The 10,891-nt window shown below is 41.8% G+C and overlaps 1 protein-coding gene and 1 pseudogene across 1 annotated transcript in view; both read right to left on the minus strand.

Annotated features, from left to right (window-relative positions):
- Slc16a2 (solute carrier family 16 member 2) overlaps window positions 1-10,891 on the minus strand; it is a 123,768-nt gene that overhangs the window by 26,612 nt on the left and 86,265 nt on the right. The gene's annotated exons all lie outside the window — the stretch shown is intronic.
- LOC116095609 lies at window positions 9,158-9,245 on the minus strand (annotated as a pseudogene).

Below are 10,891 nucleotides of genomic sequence, written 5' to 3' on the forward strand. Positions count from 1 at the left end.
CTCTTTAAGAGCTTCTAGCTGTTTACCTGTGTTCTCTTGTATTTTTTTGAGGGTGCTATTTATGTCTTAAAGTCCTGTATCATCATTATGAGAAGTGAGTTTAGATCTGATTCTTGCTTTTCTGGTGTGATGGTGTGTCCAGGACTTGCTATGGTGGGAGAATTGGGTTCTGATGATGCCAAGTAACCTTGGTTTATGTTGTTTATTTTATTACACTTGCCCCCCACCATGTGGTTATCTCTAGTACTACCTGCCCTGGCTAAATCTGACTGGAGCCTGTCCTTCCTGTGATCCTGGTTGTGTCAGAACTCCTCAGTCAAGGTGTCTCTGTGATCCTGTGATTCTAGGATCCTGTGACCCTGGGCTTGTTAGAGCAGCTGGGAGTGCAGCAGCTTCCTCTGGGTGTTGTGGGGCTGGCTGCAGAGCTTGGGTACAAGGTCTGCTCAGGACACCAGCCCAGAGAGACCAGAAGGAACCCAAGCCACTCTGCTGGCAGAGTTCCTGTGTGCCTGGTTCCTGCTGGTCCCAGTTATTCCCGGTGTTGGGACAGATTTGGGTCCTCCTCAACTCTGATCCTGAGAGTGTCAGAGTGTCTGGGAGTGAAGCTTCCTCTGGGTGTTGTGGGAATGGCTGCAGAGGTTGTGCCCAAGGTCTTCTCAGGACACCAGCCCAGAGAGATCAGAAGGAACCAATGAAATTTTTTCTTTACACTTTGTCTCAACATAGCTAAGTTGAATAGGCTACAACCTTATGGTTTTAAAATCTTTCAAGCCAATAATATCATTGAAAATATTTTAATCCACAACCTATTATCCAGTCATTTAGCTTTGCTGCAATCTATTTCCATTTGTAGAGTAAAGAATCTAAGGAGCCTACTTCCTAATTTTACAGATTGAGACCCAGAGAGACTCACATTTAGGCTTATTCATGCTAAGTCTGAAATAGCAGGCCATGCCCAGTCTCAATCCTTCAGGATAACTGGGATATACTTAACAGCATATGGCATATTGCTTTTGCACCTAGGGCTTTATAGAATCACCAGTTATCTACTCTAGCAGCTGATGCAATGCTACAAATTATTTGACCCAGATGTACCTTCTCTATGAGAACTGTGAGTTGATGGAGTTGCCTCAATTTTCCTCTGAGGAAGCTGGCTTACCCAATATAGACTCTGGCTATCAAACATTTATCTGAATGGGGGTATGAGAAAGAGAAAGGACACAGGCAGACAGACAAGCAATAAGGAAACAGGGAGAGACATATCCAAAGCAGAAGGGCTCTTACTAGGACTGCAGAGTCTTGGTGGTGTTGTTATTTTTGTTTTTGTTTTTTGTTTTTCAAGGCAGGGTTTCTCTGTGCAGCCCTAGCTGTCCTGGAACTCACTCTGTAGACCAGGTTCACCTTACACTCAGAAATCCACCTGCCTCTGCCTCCCAAGTGCTGAGATCAAAGGCATGTGCCACCACTGCCTGCCCAGAGCTGCAAAATTGTAAAGATTTTTAAAAAAAGCCTTAAGAATCATAGGGGGCCACCAAATGACCAGTCCAGATAACATGATGACAAATCCATATAAGTACATCACAAGTAAAATATAAACAAATGTTCTTTGTAAAACTGGTTTATCTTGGCATGGTGGCTCACTTCTGTAATCCTTCAATTTAGGAAACTTGAGATTGGACAGTCATTATGAGTTCAAGGCCATCCTGGATTACAGAGTGAGGTATTGTCTGAATTCCCCTCAAGACCTCCCAAAATCTAATAGTTAAAAAAGTTAACATTTAAGCTAACATAATCAATGATATATAAAAAGGATAAAACATCATGAAGTAATATTTATTCCAGAAATACAGCCATTTCAACAACCAGAAATTAACCAATGAACTATACTTAGATTAAAATGAAAAACATGTAATCATGCCATTAGTTAAAGAAAAAATATGTGACAAAGTTCAATAACTGTTCAAGATCAAAAGAACTCTTAACCTGGAACCTGGAATTAGAAGGTAATCTTTGCAACCTGACAAAGTCAATTATGAAAACCCCACATTTAACATCATGCTTCACAATGAAAAACTGAAAATGTACACAATAGATTAGGAACAAAGCAAAAATGCCTCTTTTCTATTTGCAATGCTTTGGCTAATGGCTCTTGTTAGCATACTAAGAAGCCAAAAGAATATAAAATACACAGATAGAAAATGAAGAATTTAAACTCTTCTTATAAACAATATGATCTTCTGTCTATAGAGTTCAAGTCACTCTACTAATGAGTCACATGAGATTCCATTAAAAGACAACATGCAACACCAAATTATAGTGTATAGATCAGCAATGAATACTTTAAAATGGAAACAAAAATGCCTTTTTAAATGTCAAAAAATGAAATGCTGAGCTGGAGACATATTTCAGTGGCAGAACTCTTGTTTAGCACGAATGAGACACAGCCCCCAGAAGCACAAAAAAAAAAAAAAAAATGTGCCAGGAGGTGGTGGCACATGCCTTTAATCCCAGCCCTTGGGAGGCAGAGGCAGGCGGATTTCTGAGTTTGAGGCCAGCTTGGTCTACAGAATGAGCTCTAAGAAGCCAGGACTACACAGAGAAACCCTGTCTCTTGAAAACAACAACAACAACAAAAAAAATCGTGTAATATTACCGCTGAGTGTAATGATGCTCATCTGTTACCCCAGGACACTGGATGCTGAGGCAGGAAGATTACAAGTTCAGTACAAAAAAACACCCCGTCTCAAAATAAACTGAATTATGAATAAATTTGATAAAGGACATAAGATCACTATACTGAAAAAAAAATCTCAAAATGTTAACAAGAGATAATCAAGATGTTAACAAGATGTAAATAATTGGAGACATGCACTTTGCTTTTGGGCCTGAGAATTCAATATTGTTAAAATTTGCAGCACCCACAACTATTTATAGCTACAGTTCAAGAGGATTTGTCAGCCTCATACAGACACACATACAAAAACCCCACATAAAAATAAATCTTTATTACAATGTACCTTTATTAAAACAAAAGGGTGTGTAGTGTTCACAAACTGTGAAAATAGTGTAAGAACTGTACATTGTGAGCGCTGGTTATTTTTCTCTTGTACCATATGAAAGTATATAAAAATTATCAAAAAGCTGATGTGCAGGGATATTGCCTTATTTGTCTGTAAAAATGTAGCTCAGTAACATAACTCCTTCTTGGAGCTTTGGAATATTTTATCCTGTATTCTTGTTTGAATCCTTCCTCTATTTAAGACATAGCCATGGAGTCCACATGTTTATGGAATAGTCTACCCTTTGCCTGCAGGTCAGTTGTAATAAATCTAGGTTGTGATGATGAAAAAAAATCTTTAAAAAATAAAAATGGACAAAAGATAGAGTGTGGTGGTCTATGTCTATAATTGCAGCACCTAGGAGGCCGAAGAAGAAGTTTGGGATCAACCTAGGCTACATATTAAGTTCCAGGCCAGTCTGTGAGAACTTGTCTCAATTTTAAAAAATGTCCAAAGGGACTGGAGGGATGTTTTAGTGGTTAAGAGCACTTGTGGCTCTTGAAGTGGTTTGGTTCCTAGCACTCACATGGTGGCTCATAGCTATCCATAACTGCAGTTCTGAAGAATCCAACATTGTCATATCTAACATCTTCTAACCTCTGGGGATACCAGGTACATATGTGGTGCATGCACATATATATGTATATATGAATATATGCATGCATGTATATGCAAAACTTTTATTCACATAAAAAATATAAAAAAATTTAAATTGTGTAAAAGATGCAAAGAAATACTTCATCAAAGAAGCTATGTAGCAGCTAAAAGTTAAGAAAAGATGTTTGGCATCATTGTTCACTGGACAAATTCAAACTAGACCCCACAAAGAGTCTACTACATACTGATGAAAACATCTAACATTTCAAAACAGACCACTCCCAATGTTGAGGAGGATTTAGGAGTGCTAGAACTCTCAGTTCCATCTGCATGGTTGCTAAGAATATAAAATTCTGCATATAAATATAAATATAAATGAATATAAAGTTCCTCAAATACTTAAACATAGACATAGAAACCCCAAAGAAGCAGAATGGCAGCTTGTTTCAAAAAGAATGGAGGAAAGAGAGAAGAAAACAATGAAGAGAGGAGAAGAGACATAGAGGGAAAGACACAGAGAGAGACAGAGAGCAGACTTTGTATGTGGATGTTCATCATAAGTACATTTGTAATAGTAAAAAACACTTAAATGTAGTAAGCTCATGCCAAGAAAAAAAAAGTGAAGTGTTGATAAATGCATCATCATGGAACAATCTCCAAACATCTATGGTAGTGAGAGAAAGCAGAGTAAAAATATCTACTTAAAAATTATATATATTACATACTAGTTTTCAGAGTGAGTTCCTGGCTGTCCTGGAACTCACTCTATAGACTAGGTTGGCCTCAAACTTATGGAGACCCACCTGCCTCAGCCTTCTGAGTGCTGGGATTAAATGCATGCACCATTGCTGCTCAGCTAAACTATTTTTCCCATCCCATTTATACAAATTCTAGAAAAATCAAAGTAATCTATGGTGACAGGAAGAAGTCCAGTGGCTGGGGAGAGGTCTTTGGAGGTGATGTATATACTTGCCATCTCAATTATAGTGATGGCTTCACATGCAAAACCTTTTCATCTCATGAGCTTTAGATACTGCTGTTTACTTTATGACAATTATGCTTCGGCAAAACTTTTTAAGACATGATGTTTTCCTACTATCTGTTTTGACAATTAAAAAATTAGGAATCAGTGCAGCAAAAGAAGCATATCTATAATTCCAAATCACTTGGTAGCAAGTAGGTTAACGTGATATGTATTCTTTCAGATTTTTACACATACTTTTGTGTCATTTTGTTAAACATATCATGTATATGGTACATGCTATTTATGAAGCTTTGAAATTTTATGCATGTTTTAGAGACTTTTCCATAACAACAAAATTCAATACTACTCCAAAATGAAGTTGGAAGGAAGTACAGCAAGATGGCAGGCAAGCAGGCAGGCAGGAAGCAGGGATGGAGGAATCGAGGGATGGAGGGAGGGATGGGGGATAGAGGGACTGTGGAAATGAGGGAGGGGGAACTACTAACAAATGTCAGAACATAGATGAATATCAAAACAGTGGAAGAAGCCAATTGCTGCCTAAGATACATATGGTATTATATGATCCCAGCTTTGAAACCTTAAGAGATACAGAATCATCAAGTGATGAAAAGGACATCAGTGGCTGGGACTGGAGAGATGGCTCTGAGGGTAGCAAGTGCCAGCAGTACATATCTGCAGTCTCAGCACTCAGTAATCTCAGCACCCCTACAGTGAGATAAAGGCAGAGGAAGGAGAACTGCCTTGAGCATTGTGAACCAGCCAGCCTGAACACACAGCAGCAGAAACAAGAGAGACCTTACCTAACAAGGTAGTAGTCAAACCAATTCCGGAAAATCCTCATATGGCCTGGCACTCCCTCATCAATAAACAAATGATCAAACGAATACATACGAATACATTGAAAGACTGTCATCTTCTGTGATTGTTGTGGAGAAGAGGGGAGCAGAGGGATGGGTAAAAATGGGAAATTACTGAAAAAAGAAAGAGGAAAAATTGAGGGGTGATGCCTATGTCCATGACCTTGTGGTGGTAGTTTTCTGGTTTGTACAGATGTCAAAACTCATCAAATTGTACACTTGAAAAAAAACGTGTGGTTTGCTGTATGTTAATAGTTCCTCAATAAAGGGTTGAACAAAACCACAAAATTACAAGTGAGGAAATTGAGGGTTAGAGAGGGCACAAACTATTCAAGGACACACAGCAAGTCCACTTCTAAGCCAGGACTAGAAACCTCAGTTTTGGACACCCAATCCAATATTGCTTTCCCCACAGCACAGCGCCTGATGGGCTCCTGGTAAGAGTGCTCTCCTTAGATCTTCTTTGCCTCTGTCCCATCCTTCTGAGTCTCTTTCACCTGGTGCTCATGGGAAGTCACTGGCACGTTCCCACCTCTGCTTCAGGTCTACTTTTCTCCTTCCACCCACCCAGCCATTTACCATGATTTCTTTTTCCCAAGACACGAAGTAAATCTTAAATTGCCTTTCTTGCCAGCTTGCTTGCCTCTTGGACTGCTCTTCCAGTGCTCAGTTAGGTGATGACTCTATGGCCTTGGTACCCTTGGACTTGAGGCCAGTGATTGCCAGCCTGGATGTATGTCAAGGTCTCTACTCCTTCACTTCCAAGCTCCCTGTCTTATATTACTAGGCAGCTAGAGGCACTGAGCCAAGGCTGATCGATCAGTCATCCCCCGCTGTTTACAGATGGTGACACAAGGCCCACAGACTCTGTTCATTGCGAAGTAGGCATGAGGCTTTGTTGCTTCTCTTGCAGCAGGACCTTTCTCCCCTTCCCTGTAGGGCTTTTTTCCACATTAGCATCCTGCCCCCATAACTTCTAAGTGCTAGCTTGGAGGTCTCATCCTGAGCAGAGTCCAGTGCAGCAGAGAAAAGGAAAGTAAGTCCATGGCCCAGAAGGAATATAAGTATGTTTGTTGTTGCACTGGGTTTGGCAGTGGTGCCTAGAGCTCACTGGGTGCCTGCTTCCTGCCAGGTTAGGAAATCTCTACAGCTTCTTTGGAAACACGTGGCTCCTCCAACACATTTTCCAACCACCAGAAAAATGGAACATTGTCAGGTGGCCAACTTTCTAAGTTCTGTATTGTGGTTTGAACAATCATGCTCTCTCATAAGCTCGTGTTTTAAATACTTGCTCCCCAGCTGCTGGTGCTATTTGGGGAGGTTTCAAAAAACGGAGGTAGGAAGGCTGAGTTGGAGGAAGCTGGCCACTGGATGCAGATCTTTGAGGGCAAATCATCGCCAGCCACTTCCAGTTCTTTGTTTCCTGGCCTGTTACAGTGTGAACTGAACTCTTCCACCATGATGGACTGAACTCTTCTGCCATGATGGACTGAGCCATCTGAACTCATGAGCCAAAAATAAATACATTTTCCTACTTCAAGCTTTTCTGACCTGGGTTATGTAACTGATGTATACTGCTGTCAGGATACACCAATGCTTAGGAAGAACTATAAATAAGAAAAAAGAAAAAGCCCTTAGAAAGAAAAAACCCTTAGACAGTAACTGGATTGGCCCTTCCCCTAACCTTTGAGGACACTTCAAATCAACCGAAGCAGCCAGCTTTGGATAAGTTGGCTCTTAACCCCAATGAGCAGTGATCTCTTTGCTTCCAGAAGCATTATTCTTTACACTTGTAGTTTAGCTTTAGGGAGGAAACATGGAATGGCATGCCTGGGGATGACAAAATAATCTGTCTAGAAAGACTGGCTGCCAGGATCGATATGACTTTGATCTTCACAACCGAGCCACGAGTTCATATTGACAGCACGGTTACGGCCTGGTGTTAGGATTCCATGAAGCGTCAGAGTGCAGAGAAAATCCCAAGTGGTCACTTAGGCCATATACTCTTGCCTGTGATCAGGACTCAGCAGATAATCTCTGACACACTTGGATTCCTTGTTAGAGCAGAGAGATGGAGTGAGGGAAAAGAGGGCAAATGGGTTGGGAAGAATATGGCTCGAGTTCAAGGGCTATTGTCCCTTTCGGTTAAGTGTTTTCTTTAGACATTTTTTTCCTTTTTTTTTTCCCTTTGAGACAGGGTTTCATACAGACTAGGCTGGCCTCAGTTTCATTATGTAGCTAAATACGACCTTAACTTCTGAGCCCCTCTGATTTTGTTTCCCAAATGCACAGGCAGCATGGTGCCTGGTTTCAAAGGCACCGAAGACTGAGCCTAGAGCTTTGTGCACTGAGGCATACCTCCAGCCCCAAGTGGAGTGTTTTCTGAGGGGAATGGAGAGAACGAAGGAATGAGCAGAGGAAGGTAATCAAAACTCTCCCCAGGCCAGCAGGCATTTTAGTAGTTACCAATCTGTTACCCAACTAAAATGTTTTCTTAAGCTGCAGAGCAGCCGTCTGCAGCCCGCTGGGCCTTGGACCAGTACTGAAGGATTTGAGGTTGGCTTCATCTTTCTGTGTTTCTGCAGTGATAAGGGTGCAAGCTCTGCAGTCACACAGGTATGGTTTGGCTTCTGCTTGGCATTTTGTTGGCTTTGAGTGCTAGAGCTGGAACCCTGGGCCTTGTCTACACCAAGGACACACGCGGTCCCAGAGGGGCACTCCCAGACACAGAGTTAAGGACTGTTACCTACTGTTCGACCTTGACCAATTTGCTTCACACCTTTCTGTATCAGTTTCAGTATCTGGGGACTGGGCCTCAGAAAAGTAAATAATTAAATAAATATTGTTTTGTGCCGATTAAGAGATCTGGCGACTAGAAATTAAATATTATCCTGGGATAAACAGACGACTCACTTGAGGCAGCAAATAAAGGAAAACCTATCCCCTCCCCCACTGCAACAGCCCTCCATTCGCTCTCCCAGGTTTGTTGAGTAGCTGTTATGAAATAGGATTAATGATCACTTAGAGCAATAGGTCCCCAGAGCACCACACAGTTTTCAATACACCCACAACACGGAAGTGTGTCAGTGGCAAGTCTGGCCACTGACAACTAGGAGCCTGGGTTTTTTTAGGGCTGGCACAAGGGGAAGGTGCGGCCTAGGCTGAGCACTGGCTATTTGCCTGAGAAGCACCTCAGCAGTGGTGGCAGGGTTAGCAGAGGGTGAAAGTTCAAATCCCTTTGTCTAGTTCAGTCTGCTAAAAGGAGCAAGTGACCACAAGGATGGATGTGCAGCAGGACAGGAAAGCAATAGCCACAGCTAAGGATGAAACACAGACCTTAGGTATGTGCTACCTAAGTGTTACACCACTGAGTATTGTGGAGGTGGCGGGAGTTGTTTCTTTGGTTTATGAGTCAGGATCTTTGTATGTGTAGCCTAGGACGGCCTAGAACTCACTGTGTAGCCCACACTAGCCTTAAAATGGCAATTGTTAGGCCTCAGTATTCTTAGTGTTGTGATTAAGATGTTTTGTTATTACAGGTGTGTGCCACCTCAGAACTTGCAAAGGCTCACGTGTTAGAGGCATGGTCTTTAGAATGGAGCTGTTGGGAGGTGTTGGACCCCTAAGAGATATGGCTCGATAGGACTTCTGTTCATTGGGTTTATGAGACTCAAGAGTTTTTCCTCTCCACGGAAATCTTTAGTAAAAGGTGAAAGATGTATACGATCTGAAGAGAGACCAGAGTATGGGTCATTGGGTGTATATTCCTGAAGTAGACAATGGGATGCTAGCCCTTTCTTCCTCTTCCCTCTCTCTTTCACTCTTGGCCACAGAGTGGGTGCTTTGGCTGGTTTACATACTACCTGTTATTGAAAAGCTCTATCTTCATGTGTCCAAAATGAACAGGGCCAAGCTCCAACTCTATGAGCCAAATTAACCCTTTTCTCCTTGGAGATTTGTATTAGTTTTTGTTTGTTTGTTTGTTTGTTTTTGTTTTTGTTTTTTTTTTATTAAAATAGTAACAGAAAGCTGACTAAAATGTTCTACCAACATTATCCTTCACATGGCTATAAAGTGGCAGAACTGGGCTTCCAACCTGGCTCAGACGAGCGTTGATGGTCATGCTCCTGGTGACTGTGCTGTGTGTACTCTGCAAAAGTACTTTGTCTTATGCAAAGGAAGAACTCAGGGCTAAGTGGGTTGAGTGGCTTGCGAAGAGCCAGTGGGCTTAATTTTGCATCTTCCAGCCCTGCTTAATATTTCTCTCCCTTATTCTGAACTATATCATCAATGGTGTGCTTTCCTATCCATGGGTATTATGTTCCACACACATATGGTCACCATGACCTTGGAATGCCAGAGCACGTAAACATGTAAGAAGGCCTTATTCCAGCAAGGTCAGAGGTTTTTGTTTGTTTGTTTGTGTGTGTGCGATTATGAGCCCCGCTCTGTACATGGACTAGCCAAGGTGGAAAGAAGGCAAGCAGCTTACTTCAGGATCCCTGCTGTACCAGGATCAGAGAAATTCCTCGAAGTTCTTAACTTTCAAGTCTGGGCTTGCTTCACTTGTATATCTATGCATGTGCTCACAAAGCAGCAATGAAAGCAATATGGGTCCTAAGAAACTAGACAAAAGAACCCCAGTCTGCTTCCAGTCTCTTTTAAATCGGATCTATGGAGTCCTCCTGGCAGGGGTAAAGGGAACTGCTGCACAAGTCAGGTGGCTGAAGAGAAGGTCATGGGCTCACAGGGGTAAGATTCTTGAAAGATTATATCCCTTGGGCAAATTGACGGAAGATAATACCAGGGTTTTAAAGGCTAGAAGCATGTTTCTCTAGAGGCTCTGTGGCATTCTGGGGGTGGGGGTAGGATGGGGGCTGTAGCCCAGACAGAGTTGTAAACACATTCCCATCCTAGCCTGTAGCCATGAGCCAATGCCGAGTAAGAACCTGCCAGGCTCAGGGATGTCATGACTTATGGAGTGTGTGAGCAAGAGGCTAATATATGAAAGGAAGTTTGTCAGTGATCCCAAATATCAGACTGTGGACAATGCTTTGCTTAGCTACCTCATCTGTACCACCTGGTTTGGGAAATACTGGATTGGATCAACCAATGTTGCTCATTGTCAGGGTTTCTTGTGGGGGCTGGAGAGAATAGAAAGAAGTCAGAGGGCATTTATTGGAAGCTTCCAAATGGAAGTGCTCCAGTATATGCCTTATTAAGCTTGTAATAATTCACATGTATTGCATTATATTTGTGATGTTTATTAGAATGTTAAAATGTTAAAGGAATATATCTGCAAAGTACTACAGCTTTCTTTTTTGCTGTTTTTTTTTTATTTTAGATATTTTCTTTATTTACATGCGAATTTCTCCTTTCCCAGTTTCCCCTCC

This window comes from Mastomys coucha, chromosome X (genome assembly GCF_008632895.1).
Source record: "Mastomys coucha isolate ucsf_1 chromosome X, UCSF_Mcou_1, whole genome shotgun sequence".
Lineage (NCBI taxonomy): Eukaryota > Metazoa > Chordata > Mammalia > Rodentia > Muridae > Mastomys > Mastomys coucha.